This window comes from Falco peregrinus, chromosome 1 (assembly GCF_023634155.1).
Source record: "Falco peregrinus isolate bFalPer1 chromosome 1, bFalPer1.pri, whole genome shotgun sequence".
NCBI lineage: Eukaryota > Metazoa > Chordata > Aves > Falconiformes > Falconidae > Falco > Falco peregrinus.
In genome coordinates, this window is record NC_073721.1 from 91,208,065 (window position 1) to 91,222,525 (window position 14,461).

Here is a 14,461-nt window from a genome sequence, read left to right on the forward strand (position 1 = left end):
TAATATAATTTGCAGAAGTAAAAAAGGCAAGTTAAACATTTGCTTACACATATCATGTTTACATGTGTTCAAAGAAGTTCCCCAAAACTTTGCAGTCTCACCTAACTGTATTATTTTTTGAGACTTGTTCACTGTTGCAGGTTTGCAAACAAATTCAGAAACATGTTCCAACTCAGCTTGCTTTGCTTTTGGGGATCTCTTCATATTTCAGTGCTTCTGTGTGTACATGTGTGTTTAATGAATGCACAGATGCAGAAGAAGAACAAAAAAAAGTAGTTTTTCTCCCATAGGACACATGAATATGGCATTAAGCAAAGCTGTTTTGCCATGTATCCTCAAAGCTACAGGAAGGTGAAATAGATGTAATATGGATTTCTGCAGCGTATCAATTCATTCTGCAGTGAGCTGAGCAAATAATTTGAAATGCATAAATCATCCAATGAATGTATCTTCTTTTCCTGCTCATGAAAAATCCACAAGCAAAACTCACTTGTAACAAAGGGGTTTGGCATTAAAAATATATTAAACTAGGACTCCTTTCAAAATTATCCCACGTGCTTTCTATTTTTGTGGGACTTTTCCCACATTTCTAAGGATCAGCACTGATCTGTGAACAGGTCATATCACTCCACTTCTAGGTCACTGTCCTCTCCTTACCCATATCTTCTCTACAGCCAAATTTCTTTCCAGCTATCCACTGAAAGGAGATAGCCATCGACAGAAGTAAAACATCGCAGTTATTCCTCACACTGTGCTTTCCTACCATGCTCTGCTATTTATTTGCTTAGTTACAAATATGCCTGCGTACCTTGCTGAATGAGGGCCACAAGGAAGAATGTAAATATTTTAAAACCTTTCTGGGTTAATCATGAACATCTGTCTCCAAATATTCCATATACAGTATTCAAGATGCGTAACTGAGTTACAAGTGCTTCTATAAGTCACGTGGCACTGTTTTGCTCCTTGGTGAATGAGCAATCTCCTATGTGACTACTCATGAATGCAAATGACTCTTGCAACTTCCAAATTTGCTGGCCATAAACTTTCAAGAGAATTAAGCTCCACCACATGAGCGTTTACTGAATTTGCAGATGAAGGTAAGAGTGAACATGGTCCAAGAGGTTGTGCTGATGCAAGGAACCTCAGCAAGAGGCATTTTAGCAGAATCCTTGATCAGTGTTTCCACACAGCTCAGGTAGAGCTGGACCTGTGTCGGGGCCTTGGCTTTCAGGGTACAAATGTCTAATTTGGTATAAGCTGTTGTCTCAAAATGCAATTAGAGCAGAGTGAAAGTTTTGCGTGAGTAGATTTATTTGCCAGTAATGCAACTTCAGATCCACCAAGTACTAAGGAGTGAGTGCCTCAGATGATTTATTCCTTCCTTAGTTTATTTTCTGAAACCAGCCTGGGCTCATGATACCGAGGTAAAAAAGCGTATATGGTAGTAGATGTGTTTTTTGAGACAAAAAGAGAATTCTTCTTTTCAGGTAATTATTCTTCAGTTAATTTATTTCTTAATTTATTTCAATATTCTTAATTTATTTCAATAACCCGGTCAGGACATTTGAGTGACAGGTAGGTGGGCAGTAAAATATTCCTCCCACACTTGAGAAGTGAGAAGTGTCCACACATTCAGAAATATTCACATTTTTCCAAACTGATTCAGTCTTTCTCTTCTTTCAGTGTCCTGAGAAACATGCTGGGAAAGGAGTGCGACTGAAAATGAAATAGAAAACTGCTGCAATTAAATGTAATTTTAAGTGGCATGAAATTAAGCAAACCCAGAATAAGAAAATAAACAGAGTGGCCCCAGATTTTCCTTAGTGTAAGTTCCCTGACTTCAGTAGAGTTACATGAAAAATATATTTGTACTCCCTCCTTCTCCCTCTCTGTGCCTGAATTCTTGATGTCAGCTTAAAAAGGAGAGGAAGTGAGAGGGAGAGAGAAAGAGAGAGAGAGAGGAGTGTATGGAAATTAGCGTTTCAGCTTTCAGAAATGTACAGTTAATGAAAAGTTTGAAAATAACCAACCTTTCATGCCCCAAAGAATTACTGAAAAAGATCTTCTGTGTTTGCAACCTTGTTGGCAGTCAGGCTGTCTTGGGCAGCAGTAATTTTCAGTCAGAGGATTGCCATAAAAGCCTGAAAACCCACAGAGCTAATAGAAAACAGGCAGAGAAAGTGAAGTCTAAACCAGGAATTCATAGGCAGAAGCTTCCAAGCTCAGTTCAGCTGTGTGAGGTCTGGCTGAGTCACGCTCTGCCACAGATTGGACTGGTACATCTAGAATAGCACCAGACTGAAGAACTTGGCATGTGAAGTCTAGGGTTAGGCTCCAAACACTTTCCTGGTGAGATTTCATCCAAGGGAGTACATTAGCCAGCAGTCTCCCTGCCTGCTAGGGAGCATCCCTGTTTTTAATTCTCTGCCCCTCTATGTTTAAGTTCCCATAAATATCATGGGAATTAATTTGTGCGTGCCCCTGCTCTAAACTGAGGCAGTGCTATGCATGATGCATCTTTATGCTTTCAGAGACTTTCTAGTGTGTAAATCAGTCACTGCGGACTGATACAGGCAAACCTTTGGGGAGTGCTACAAGAAGAGCAGTGAAAGAAGACATGCTGGGAAATGAGGGGAAGGACATAGGTATGATTGCATTAACATATAAACACGGACTGAGAGTAGTATCAGTATGAGCCACTTACTAGAAGAAAACAGGTTTGGACATTTGTTTCTAGATTTGTTTTATTTGTAAGCTGTTGAGAAATATTTTAAATTAAACACAATTTCCCCACTGGTAAGTGAGAAACAAAACAACCTGAAAGTTGTTGATGTCCTTCAGTAAAGGACCAGACAACCCCTTTTTATTAAATCCTTTGCTGCTAGATGACACTATATATGATTATTTTTTTTAAGATATATTTTCCAACTCTAATGAAGAAATGGAAGGAATCCTTTATGATTGTCCAGATCATGTAATAAGCTCACTTTTAACCACCGAGTCATGGCCTTAATTCTGTGCTTCCTCTAGCAGCACTACGCCGAAGCAAGTGGCAGGGAGGCTGACTCTGGCTGGCTTTCTTTGTCACTGTCTGAGGCCTCTGACAGTGCTGCACATCTCTCAAGTCTGTTTGCATGGTTTAGGACTCTCAGATCACTGCAGTAAAAGCAAGAAGAAATGGGCAAGTGCAAAAAAAAAAAAAAAAAGATGTTTGCAAGCATGATTAGGGCAGGATGAAGACAACCACTTAACAAAAGGGTGGTAGAAAGACTATTAAAATAGAGTTTTTTTGGTTTTAAAACAGCGATGAAGTAGAAGAGGAAAAAAAAAGGAAGGTGAGCTCTACCTGGAGACACCTGCAGATGCTGACAATGAGTGCTCTGTGATGGGCTGGAGGCTGCCTTGGGAATGGCAACACAAATGGGAAAGGGTCACGGCTAAGAACAGATACTTCAGGGCACACTTGCTCCCCCAAGCAGTCAGCATTCAGATCTGAAGTATTTGGCTGGTTCCTACATCTATATTGCTGGGGTAAATCTCAGACACAGATGGGCTCCAATTTTGTGAAAGTTCAAATCCCCGTTTACCTCCATGGCTTCAAATCATCTGCAGTAGCAGGCATGGTCATGAGGAAAACTGCTTTAGTGCACTCTAGCTACAGGAAAGGTAGTTATTTTAACATCTTTATGTGTGCAACAATTGTAGAGCCTCAGAAAGTTATGAAAATGAATATAAAGACTTCTAGGTGTGTTTTTTATTGATAATGAGCAAATCTAGAAGCACCTAAAAACCATTGAAGGGTGAACCTCTAAAACTGTGGAGGTTTCAGAAATTCAGTTTTGATACAGCTCCAAAACTTCAGCTCATGTGAATGGAAGCTCCAGAGTACCTGTATCGTCCTGGAATGGCAGATGCTTGCAGGACAGGATTTTTTTAGGAGTCTGGGATAGCAGCAAAATTAGAGGAGCTTTTTTATGCCTGAACGATACTTTACATGGGTAAGTTAGGGGGTATTTATCTGACCTCTCACAAAGGTTTTGGACTTAGTTTGGTATGTAGATTAGTTCTTATTTTATCTGGCTGTCCTTATGAAAAATACATTTGCAATTTGTTCTCTGCAATACAGAATGATGTGGCTTCCCCTAGGGAGCCTGGTAGCCTGACAGTCTATCTCTGGGCACACTTACTATGTTTGAAGAGCTTTTCAGGACAACTGGCAATTGAGGACACTTTTCATGGACAATAAAATGTTGCAATCAGTAATTAGATTTTTATCAAACCCAGATCACCTTTTTAGGACTGGTGCCCTCTTCCACCCTATGTTGTCCTCCCTTTTGCAGGTTTTAATTTTAGTTTGGTGTGGCAGAGATGCTAGTGTTTGCACTAAGCTGACTGTCAAGCTGGTAAGGCTTTAACAGTTGTGTATTGTTTGCTGTTGGTGATTCTTGCTTTAACCTTTGGGTGGGAGGGTCATTTTGGTCTTGGTACAATTTGGGGTTGTTTTGATGTGTGTTGGTCACTTCAGCAACAAAGAATTTCATAAATATACAGTGCAATGTGAACTCCAGCTCTGAACAGTAAAATGTTTCTAGACAGCATTAGTAGTGTGTCAACCTATGGTTCGAGCTGGAATCTGTCCTGTGCAGAGTGACTTTTTGTGGACTTTTACCGTCCAGTCTTGTGACACTGTGATATGTGTCATTATTTGCAGCTTGCTAATATAAAGGTGGAAAGGTTGAATTTACAGTCCCATGATTTTCTTCTAATTTCTCTTCTTGGAGAGACTGGCCCTATGAAGCTTGGCAACCACAGAAATAGTGCTTGAAGCTGTACCGAGCCCTGGGTAGGGATAGTGGGAAAGTGCAGAAGAGTTCTCTTTTGCCTTTCCACTCCGTATATACATACAGTGGACACAAACTTGAGCTGTATTTTTACCTACTAACAAGAGTCCACTACGAAGGAAAATGCATGGAATGGCTTGATTATGAACTAATTAGAAGGCAATTTTCTCTCAGACAGTGTCCTTTGATTACAGTGAGAAATCACACTGCAGTGTCAGGGGTTTTTCCCCCTCTTTATGCACAATTTTTGTCTTGAAATGTATGAAATATCTGTTTGGGGGTTTTCTTGGACATGCATTTCAGCGGCTTGACAGTAAATCTGCCTGCAGAAGTCCAGTAACTTTCTTACACTCTGCAGCCTAAGTGGAAGCCTCAGTTGGGCAAGTTTAAAATGAAAAGTTCTGGTGTTCGTTACAATAGCAAAACCTTTTAATAGCACCAGAGAGGCAGGGGAACTTCACCAGATAACTAAATCCATTGATCTCTAATCCTCTGGGCCATACTTACTGTGGAAGACTTGCATGCATGGCTTCAATCCAGAACCACATGCTGCCAAAAAACTCTTAGTACGTTAGCAGCCAACAAAAATGTAAGAGGTCTGCTCTGCATGTGGGAAACAACATAAAAAGAAGTGGCTTTTTAGCTTAGTCTGACAAACGTTAGCATATAACACTGATATTAAAATGAAATGGCAGAAATTCTCAATCATATCTTGGATGTAGGGGGACTTATATGTGCTAATTAAAAGGGACTGGGTGGCACTTTAGGCTGCTCTGTTGTAAGTTTCTTCTCAAGTATTCCAGTTCAAAACCTTCCTCGGGGAAGAAGTTGCTATTAATGTGCATTTCTTGCAGGCTGAAATATTAAAAAGAGATCTACTGAAGGCAGATGCATTTCCTCTATTTAGACACAAATACAGATGTTATTCATATCAAATATATATTATTCTCTGTCTCTGGTGACTGATCTTAAGGAACTATAAAAACTATCTAAATATATTTATGGCTTTATAGTGGTGCCCATACCCAGATAACTCTTAATGCACTTCTCTATAAATATAAATTAATAATTATTAGAGATAGGTCTGTGTAAAATAAAAGTTCATGTTATGCCTTCCAGGTACCACTGACAGTCTCAGAGCCTGTAAATACAGAGACTGAATTTTTTGGGTTGGTATTCTTTGGTTTTGGGGTTTTTTTTGTTTTTTTTTGTTTTGTTTTAATAATATCACTAAATCATATTGGTTCTTATGGTTTTCACTGTGCACTTGGTACTTTCCACTTTTCAGCTTACTGATATTTTATTTTTGTGTGTGTACAACCATATAGACTGTATAAATTACTTTTCAGAGTGTTTTTCAGAAAAATTCTCTGTGTGTTTCAAAGGACTTACAAATGTAATTCTTCTGGGGCAGAGAACAGCAAGAGCTGTATCAATTGACAAATACCCCAAACAGGATAATCATTGATTTTTATTTGGACCAGGCTGACAATAAAAATCACATGGAATCCCCCAGTCCTCTGCCTACTGCATTCAGGGGTATTCCTTACAGGCACATTCCAGCTTTATGAGGTCTGCTGCAACTCCTGTGCCTGTTGAGACTTTCTTCAAATAATCAGGACCACAGGTGAATATGACCACAGCTGAGGTGGAGTCATGGACACACCTAACATCTTCCAGAGATACCCCTTAATCTGGTGCCTGTTCCCATTTGTACCTAGTAAAGCCAAACACACTTGCTCTTCAGGAGGTATCTCTCAGAAGTCTAGAGCAAATTGGCTACACCATAATGCCCAAGATTTGTGCAAGATTTGGTCTAGAATTTGTATGAGCAAGTAAGGCTTGAGTGTCTATAGGTGCAAACAGGACATATTTAAATCATATTCTGAGCAAATATTTTTCACTCAGGTTCCAGCCTACGTTCATATTCAACTTCTAATTCTATGATGTGGACAAATACCTTTGACCAGACATAAGGTCTGAGTCACACCCAGGAGAAAGCATGGCCTGAGCTACCCCTGGTGCAGCACGCCAAAGCCTGCTCTATGGATGGGCAGCTCCTGCTCACACCATACACACAACCTGCGGGTTGCAGCACCTGTGTCAGCTCTGGTGCCCTTCCAGAAATGCTTTGGAGGTTGCAGGCTTCAGGGAATGTGGGATTTATGGGTGACCTGAGCTTGGATCACCCTACAACAGAGCGGCTGCAAACTGTGCTGTGATAGAAATGTCCAGCATCCACCAATGGGAATGTGCAGAGCTGAGCCAGGGAATACACCAGACTTTACCCTGTTGCCTAAGCCAAGTCCTCAGGGTGCTTTGTAAGGCCTGTTTCTGATGCCTCACCTCCCAAGTCCAACATGACATGCCAGCTTTGTAGAGTCATTGAAATCAGGGAGAGGTAAATCACTTAGATCCTTGCAGGAGACAATCAACAACTTGCAAGCTGGGCCTTTTTAGTCAGACTTTTGGTAATGTACCCATTAGTTAGAATGGAGCCACTAGGCACCGCTGAGAAACGTGTCATCTGCCTCAACTTGCTTGGAATTAAAGACAATTTACAGAGCAAATGTAAGCTATTAATAGCCTGTATTCATAATGGTTACATTTCTTTGCTTTTTTTTTTTTTTTTTTTTTTTTTTTTTGTACTACTGGAAACCCCTACAATAATCTCCAGTCCTAATTCTACCAGATCGCTTTCTTCTACTTTACAATAATGAGATATTACAATATCCTCTGGAAGTCGGAGGCATTGACAGAATGCATTCCAGCACTACATGTTCTACCATACCACAGCACAATGGGATGCCATTACTGGGAACCAAGTCTGTTCAATCTTGTTATGTCCTTCCAAAGCCAAATCCTGCTTGACTTACTCATGAAAAAATCCTATTGAATTAAATGGGCATTTTGCCTGAGAAGGGAGCAGCAAAGAGTCCTCTCTCATACTTTTCAAAATTTCCCTGAAAAGGGACTTGAGCATTCAAGATGCTGAGTTCCTGCTGAGCAGCATAGGACCATGTCTTTTCTCAGGAGAGTTCCTGTAACCCCTAGGAAAAAATTATCAGGTGATTAAGAAACTGATTTCTGATGAACTTTGTATTTTCCGTTTTGTTTTGTTAATCCATTAAAGCAGAACTTCAACCCAATGCTTACATTTATAAACTGTTTTGATTTTCAGCGAGGTTTTTACTGACTTTAGATAAATAATACGAGTTGCTTCTGAAAGCAGAGTATCTAAATACAACAGAGAAACATCTCCCTTGTTCACCCAAAAAGTCGTAAGCTGCCAGGAGGACTTTCTTGACACAGAAGCATGTCTGCACCACAGCCCTTCAGACCAATTTCCCCTCCCCAATTTATGATGAGATTTTATTTTAAACAAGGCAAGAAATAGCTTAGGTGGGGGGAAAACCCCCAAAACCCAGAAACAAGCCCCAAAGATTTTAACAAGCATCAGTAGTAGAGGGATATTCAAACAGACCTGTTGAAAACTCAGGGTATTTTCACTTTCTGCTGGGTATTTAATCTAAGAAGTTCACATGACTTGTTTAATCAGTTATTACTGTCCTGATAAAATACAAATGAACCTATTAATGTATGAACTGTACCTAGATAATGATCCATCAGCCCTTCCTTTTTGAACCCCAAGATCTGTGCTCTTGAATACACATTGATTTTGCATGATATAACGATTTATCAGATTTCTGGCAGAGAACCAGAGATGAAGCTCTAGATGAGACTATGGACTTGACATACCTGAGCGAACAATTGATGTCAATCCCTCGAGAACATCTGGGTGTTTTCACATGTGGGTTTCAGCAAAATTAGTCATAAGATCATATCTGTGATTCTTTCTCCCACCAGACTTAACCTGAGGACTAAAATGGTAATTTGCCACTTAACTACACTTTTTGCAGCTCATTTCTTTTGTATTTTTTAAATGATTCCCAAGCATTTGGTGCTTGTTGCTCACCCAAGAACCTAAACAGTAGCAGACAACCATAAATCTGTTTCTTTTCCCAATAGCCACTAGAGTTTAAAACCAGGAAATTGTCCTTCAAAGTTTTAATGACTCTTTCAGAAGGTCAAGTCACCATCTGTAGACACATTATTGTTGATGCATTTTCCAATTCATGTTACCTAAGAAATTGTGAGTGGCTTTTGCCACTTAATTATCCCCCTCCACCCCCTGCCAAATAAAACAGGATAAATATATATTGGTTTCAAGGGAGATTGTTGGTCAGAGTATTCTGTAACAGATCAGTTCCTTAGGCTGTAGGGATGTAAGTCCACCCTTTCCTTGGACTAAATATCCTTCAGCTGATTCTGTGGAGCATTGTGACACATGTACAGAGTCAACAGGAGCGCTCTGCTTGGAAGGTTAATGAATATATGATATTCCTCCTCCCTGTTCATCTTTCTGGATGTTTGAGGGAATGGTTGCAGCAGTGGTAATTACTTAACATGAACTTGTATAAGGGAGGCATATATCATGGCATTACACCTGTATACATATAAAGTGCCCCAGTTTTATGGGAAATGAGGTACTATTGCCAAAGATATTAATAGACAAGGAAAATAAGAGGATGCCCTCTTCACTCTGATTCCTCAAATTAACTTTGTGTCACTCAAATTCCACAAATAACAGAATAGCAAGTCATGAAGGCTTTGTTGTTGTTGTTGTTGTTTTGGATTCCATTTTGCTTAAGTAACTGTGTGTGGGGAGATATTTACATCAAAATTAGTGAGCAGGGTTTCAGAGTGTTTCAGGAACATACAAGAAGTTCTTGGCATCCCATTTATTTAGGCTCTATCTGTGTTGTCTTTCTAAACTGAAGGTTGTATCTTTCATCACACTATTGAGAAAAATTAGATTTCTTATGGACTTCCGGAAGTCATGGAAAATTTCTGACTATAGGTTGGATGGGCTTTTGAGAGTGATCTCAGGCATCGATCAGCACGGCTACCCCATAAGTAACCGTAACTGGTAATAGGACTGACTCCTGAAAGCATTTAGATTGGCAAAAATACACTTGGCTTATGCTTATTGCATAGCTAATAGGGAATCAAGGTGCTGAAGCATTCAAGAATACACCTCCAACACAAAATGTAGGTGTCACCATAGGACATGTTCACACAATTTTGCTTACGTTAGCTGGCTGGGACAACAAGGTGTGGTGATACATGCCTTAACCCTGGCTGTGTTGTCCTGTGCTTGCAAGAACAACTTCACTGGTGTTGCTGGATGGAAAAAGGTCAGGTATGCTGGAAAACATGCCTTGATTTTGTTGGGTAGATACTCCCTCGCAAGCTTTTCAGGGGGAGCAGTATCTGCACCAGGCCATTTCGATAACCATTTCTACAGCTTTGTATGATGCAGTTCTTGGGTCTAACTGGCCTAAACAGCTCACTGAAATGAGGGGGGAAAAGTAACTTTGCCTTCATTTTTTTTACAGCATTTACAGTAGCAATATAGTTGATGGCTGTGTATTGGTACAGCTCTTAAATATGCTTTACTTTAATACCATAACACCAGCTGTATGTACAGCTCTTCTGTTAAACTGTCAAGTAAATCCTAACCCCAGGTCGGTATCCTTAATTTCCACCAGGGAGCACAATAAGAATTTTTTTTTTCTTCCCCCCCTCCCCCCCTTAAACTGGTGAACTGTGACAGAGTTATTTTGCCACTTAACAAGTCTGCAAATTATTCTCATTTCCACTTTGGCGTTACTCCTCACTGAGCTGATTTAACTAGTGTTAAGTACAAAACACTTTAGCAAGGTAAAGTTTATATATTCACAAAGCTAGATTAATGCACAAGAGTAATTTCTGGTGTTGGTTAAACATCGCTACCACTGAACTTCGTGAAAGTAGGATTGATGAGTTGAACTATTAGGTGCTGAAGTGTAGAGCAAGAAGAGCCGACGTCTTTCGTGTGATAATTGAAATCATTTCAATTCATTTCCTTCTTGGTTGGACAGAAACATGTTTTCAATAGTGAAGAAATCTTAAGGGAATCCATTGACCTAACCAGTCATATAATGCAAGAAGTTAATGGACAAAAATTATATTCATCTTCAGTTTATAATAGCATTTTCTTTTCACAAAACCAAAACCATACAAAGGCAAAGTATATTACAAGAGCAACTGCTACTCTGGTAGATACATGACCTTTGTTTTATGTGACAATTTTTAGGTTGGTGGAAAAATAAAATAAAATAAAAAAGAAACAACGCAAATTTTTATGCTAAGATAATAAATTATAAATTATGAAAGTCTAAGGCACTAAGCAACTTGTAAGCAACAGTCCTGTCTCTTAGCAACGAGCCAGGGAAAGCAGCTTGTTGATAGGAATAGAGCAGACAGGATTGTTTTGCAATGATTACCACCAAGGAACTAAGAACAACATTTTAACACCTGCCTCAGGGCACTTCTGCACCTAGCTATCCATCTCTCCAGTGGCCCACAAAGCCTGGGCTGGATGCCAAGCGGCTTCTGAGTCCTGCCTCCTTCCCAGAGCTGGCCCACTGCAACAAAAGGGACCCCAGAGGAAAGATCAAAGAGGTGGAGTTCAGGTGTGTTGCACACTTGTGCCTACTTCTATTTCTTTAAATGCCTTTTTACAAAAAATGCGTGATCATTAGTATAAATATTTTTTTTCTCTCTCTCTGCCCCTTTAAGTGCTGTGTGTCTAATCTATAGTTAGCATTATGAATGAATGCAGACAAGTATTTGATGTGAAGCCAACATTTTTTTACCATAGTTTTAGTCTTGAATACCCAATGTTCAGACCTGGAGCAACAGAAGCACCTAGTTATTATTTTGCCATTGTGCTGGTGTCAGAAACATACAAAGAAAATATTTCCAGAAATAAAGTGCATCAGAATCCGTCTGCTAAGTCCCTGGACTAACATTAGAGGTGGCTCATTCATTCTGCCAGGTAGAATGTTACAACAGTGAAGGGAAGCTGTAGAGAAAGACAGTAAAAGTTAAGGAAGAAAATGTTGATGTGAAATCCAGGCAGATGAGGCAAAAAATCTTAGGAGAGGAGCGAAAATGAAAGATGGGAAGGAAAGGAAATAAAATGGTGTGAAAGTAAGAAAAGCACGAAAAACAAAAGATAGAAATGGTACAGTGGAGAAATAGAAAAGAGGAGAATACCAGGAAAACACACACCACTTCGCTGTTAGCAGAAGTAATTTCCCTTGCAGAAAAGACTGCTGGGAGAACAGCTAAAAGGAGAATTTAATTCTGATCTGCTGGAAATCCATCGTTGACTCATGAGACCTGGCAATTCTTCCAGACCACTCTAAGCCCTAAGTGCGTTGGAGCGCTGATCAAAGCCTACAGGCCAGCTTAGCCTATAACCCTATCTATCTCCACATTATACCTGAATTTATTAAGCAATGCAATTGTGCTAAGCACATTTCTATCAACATAGCTTTCTTGCTGCTGGCTGGAATGCACATATGCCAAAGTTGTTTTTTACTCTGGACCAAACTGCCCTATATTTGCTAAGGATACCTGGAGTTGGAATGTATTCATTTAGCACAAGGTGTTGGCTTGGAGGCCAGACCCCCCATTGAAGAAAGACAGGTTTTTGTTACTTCTTTTTCTAATTTTGTATCCAGAGCAGACTGGTTTAAATGAAATTTGCTAAATATAACTACTGCCATTGCTGCATAGTCACATTACAGAAATGCATGGGTTGATCCACCTCAAGAAACTATTTGTTTTCCCTGATGCAAAATCCTGAAGGAATTGGTCATTGTGTCTTATACATCATTGAGGCTCACCAGGCAAAAGTGGGCTTTCTCCTTCACTTTTCTTTTGGGTGATTGAATATGAAGTCCAGCTCACAGCACATCCTTCTGCGAGATAGTGTAGCACAGTACCTCGAGGCTCTGCGGTCCCAGAATGCCGTGCAGCTCACTGGCAGGAGTTCAGCTGAAGACTAAACATTTGGCTCGGTGACAGCAGAGCTGCCAAGAGTTGGCAACAAGAGACTCACAGGGAAGCAGCAGGCTGCTAAACCCTTTCACATTTTTAATTAGATCCACACACCCATGTCTTTGAGCTATCATAAATATACAGATGACATAGAGAGCATTATTTGGGGTAAGGGGAAAAAAAAAAAAAAAAGAGAAAAGAAAACTGTACTGTGGTATCTCTTACCTTATTAAAATAATTTACCTACAGCTACTCTTTGGAACTGAGGAGGGGGGGAAAAGGGGGTTGTGACATTTAACTCAAATAAAAGTCTTTCCCTGACTACAGTTGAATTCACCCTGCACATTGAAAATGCAGGGTCCTGAGATGACTGACACGTCGACTTAGTTGCAATAGCATCGCCAGAAGAGGGCATTATTGGCAGTAACTCCAGTGTGTAATTTCCCAGAAGAGCTATACATTCAAGCTCTAAGTATTCTTAAGTGTGTATCTTGCTATGATGTTGTTGTTAAAACTATTTGCTTTTTCCCCTTGTGCTGTTGTTACTATTTTCTAAGCACACCTTGATATATCCAAACTCCTTTTATTTATTTTTTATTAATTTCTGCAAAGACATTTTCCCAGTTCAGTTCTTCCTAACCTTTCTTTCTTCCCTACTCTCCTGTTCTGCTCACTCCTTCAAGATAATGATGAGGCTTGGTTGGTTGTTTAATTTAATTCCCTTTTTTATTAACTATTACACAGAACAATTCCTCTGCCACTCATCACTTTTTTTTCACCTGACACTGTTGAGATCTACAGCAATAAAGACGTGTATCAAATACATTTTATATTGGCAATTGATGACATCATATAGGAGAGTCTGATGCATAGGGTTGAAAGGTCTCTTCTTCTGTCCAGGGACAGTGACACTCAAAGTATTGGCTCATCTCCTTTGTTACAAATTCTTAACATTTTATTCAGAATAGAAACTGTAGCTGTACGTATCATCAACCTGCAGCATGAAAACTTGCACAAAGAATCTTTGCAACTGGCCCTGAAGGGCTAAGGTTTTCTTCTTGTATTTCTCCTAATTTTAAAGAAAATCTAATAAGGAAACAAAATCCTTGAAATGCTGTAGGGGGGAAAAAGAATCACATGTTGTCCCGCCTGCAAGCACAAATTTTATAAATAGACACTACAGCAAACATCAAAGAAATTGCTGTGCAGAGAAACCAACAGATCATGTATATTTTACATTGCCCATTTATTCCAAACTGTGTTAGCCACACACTGGCAGTTAACTCTGAATGTGCAAACCACAGTGTCTCCATTCTGGATATTTGGAAAGTTGCTCTTGTCATCTTTGCTGTTTTCTTCCTTATAAGTTAAACTTGGCCACATCTTACTCCTCCTGATTTTCTCCTCTGTACTTCACCACAAACTGAGAAGCACAGAGTGACCCAGTTCTTTCTTATGTTTGTGAGCTCATGACAAGACTGTGGTACACATTTTAACACACAAGATCCATGACCGCTACTAGCACAACTGCTCTGAAGGGTCATGTCCCCAGAAGCTTGATATCTCCCTTAGCATGGACTCTACTCTGCACCAAAAGGCTGAATGTATAGGAAACAACCCTAACAAATGGGAACAGGAGCAGGGTATAAGGAGTAGGTTGGCCCTTG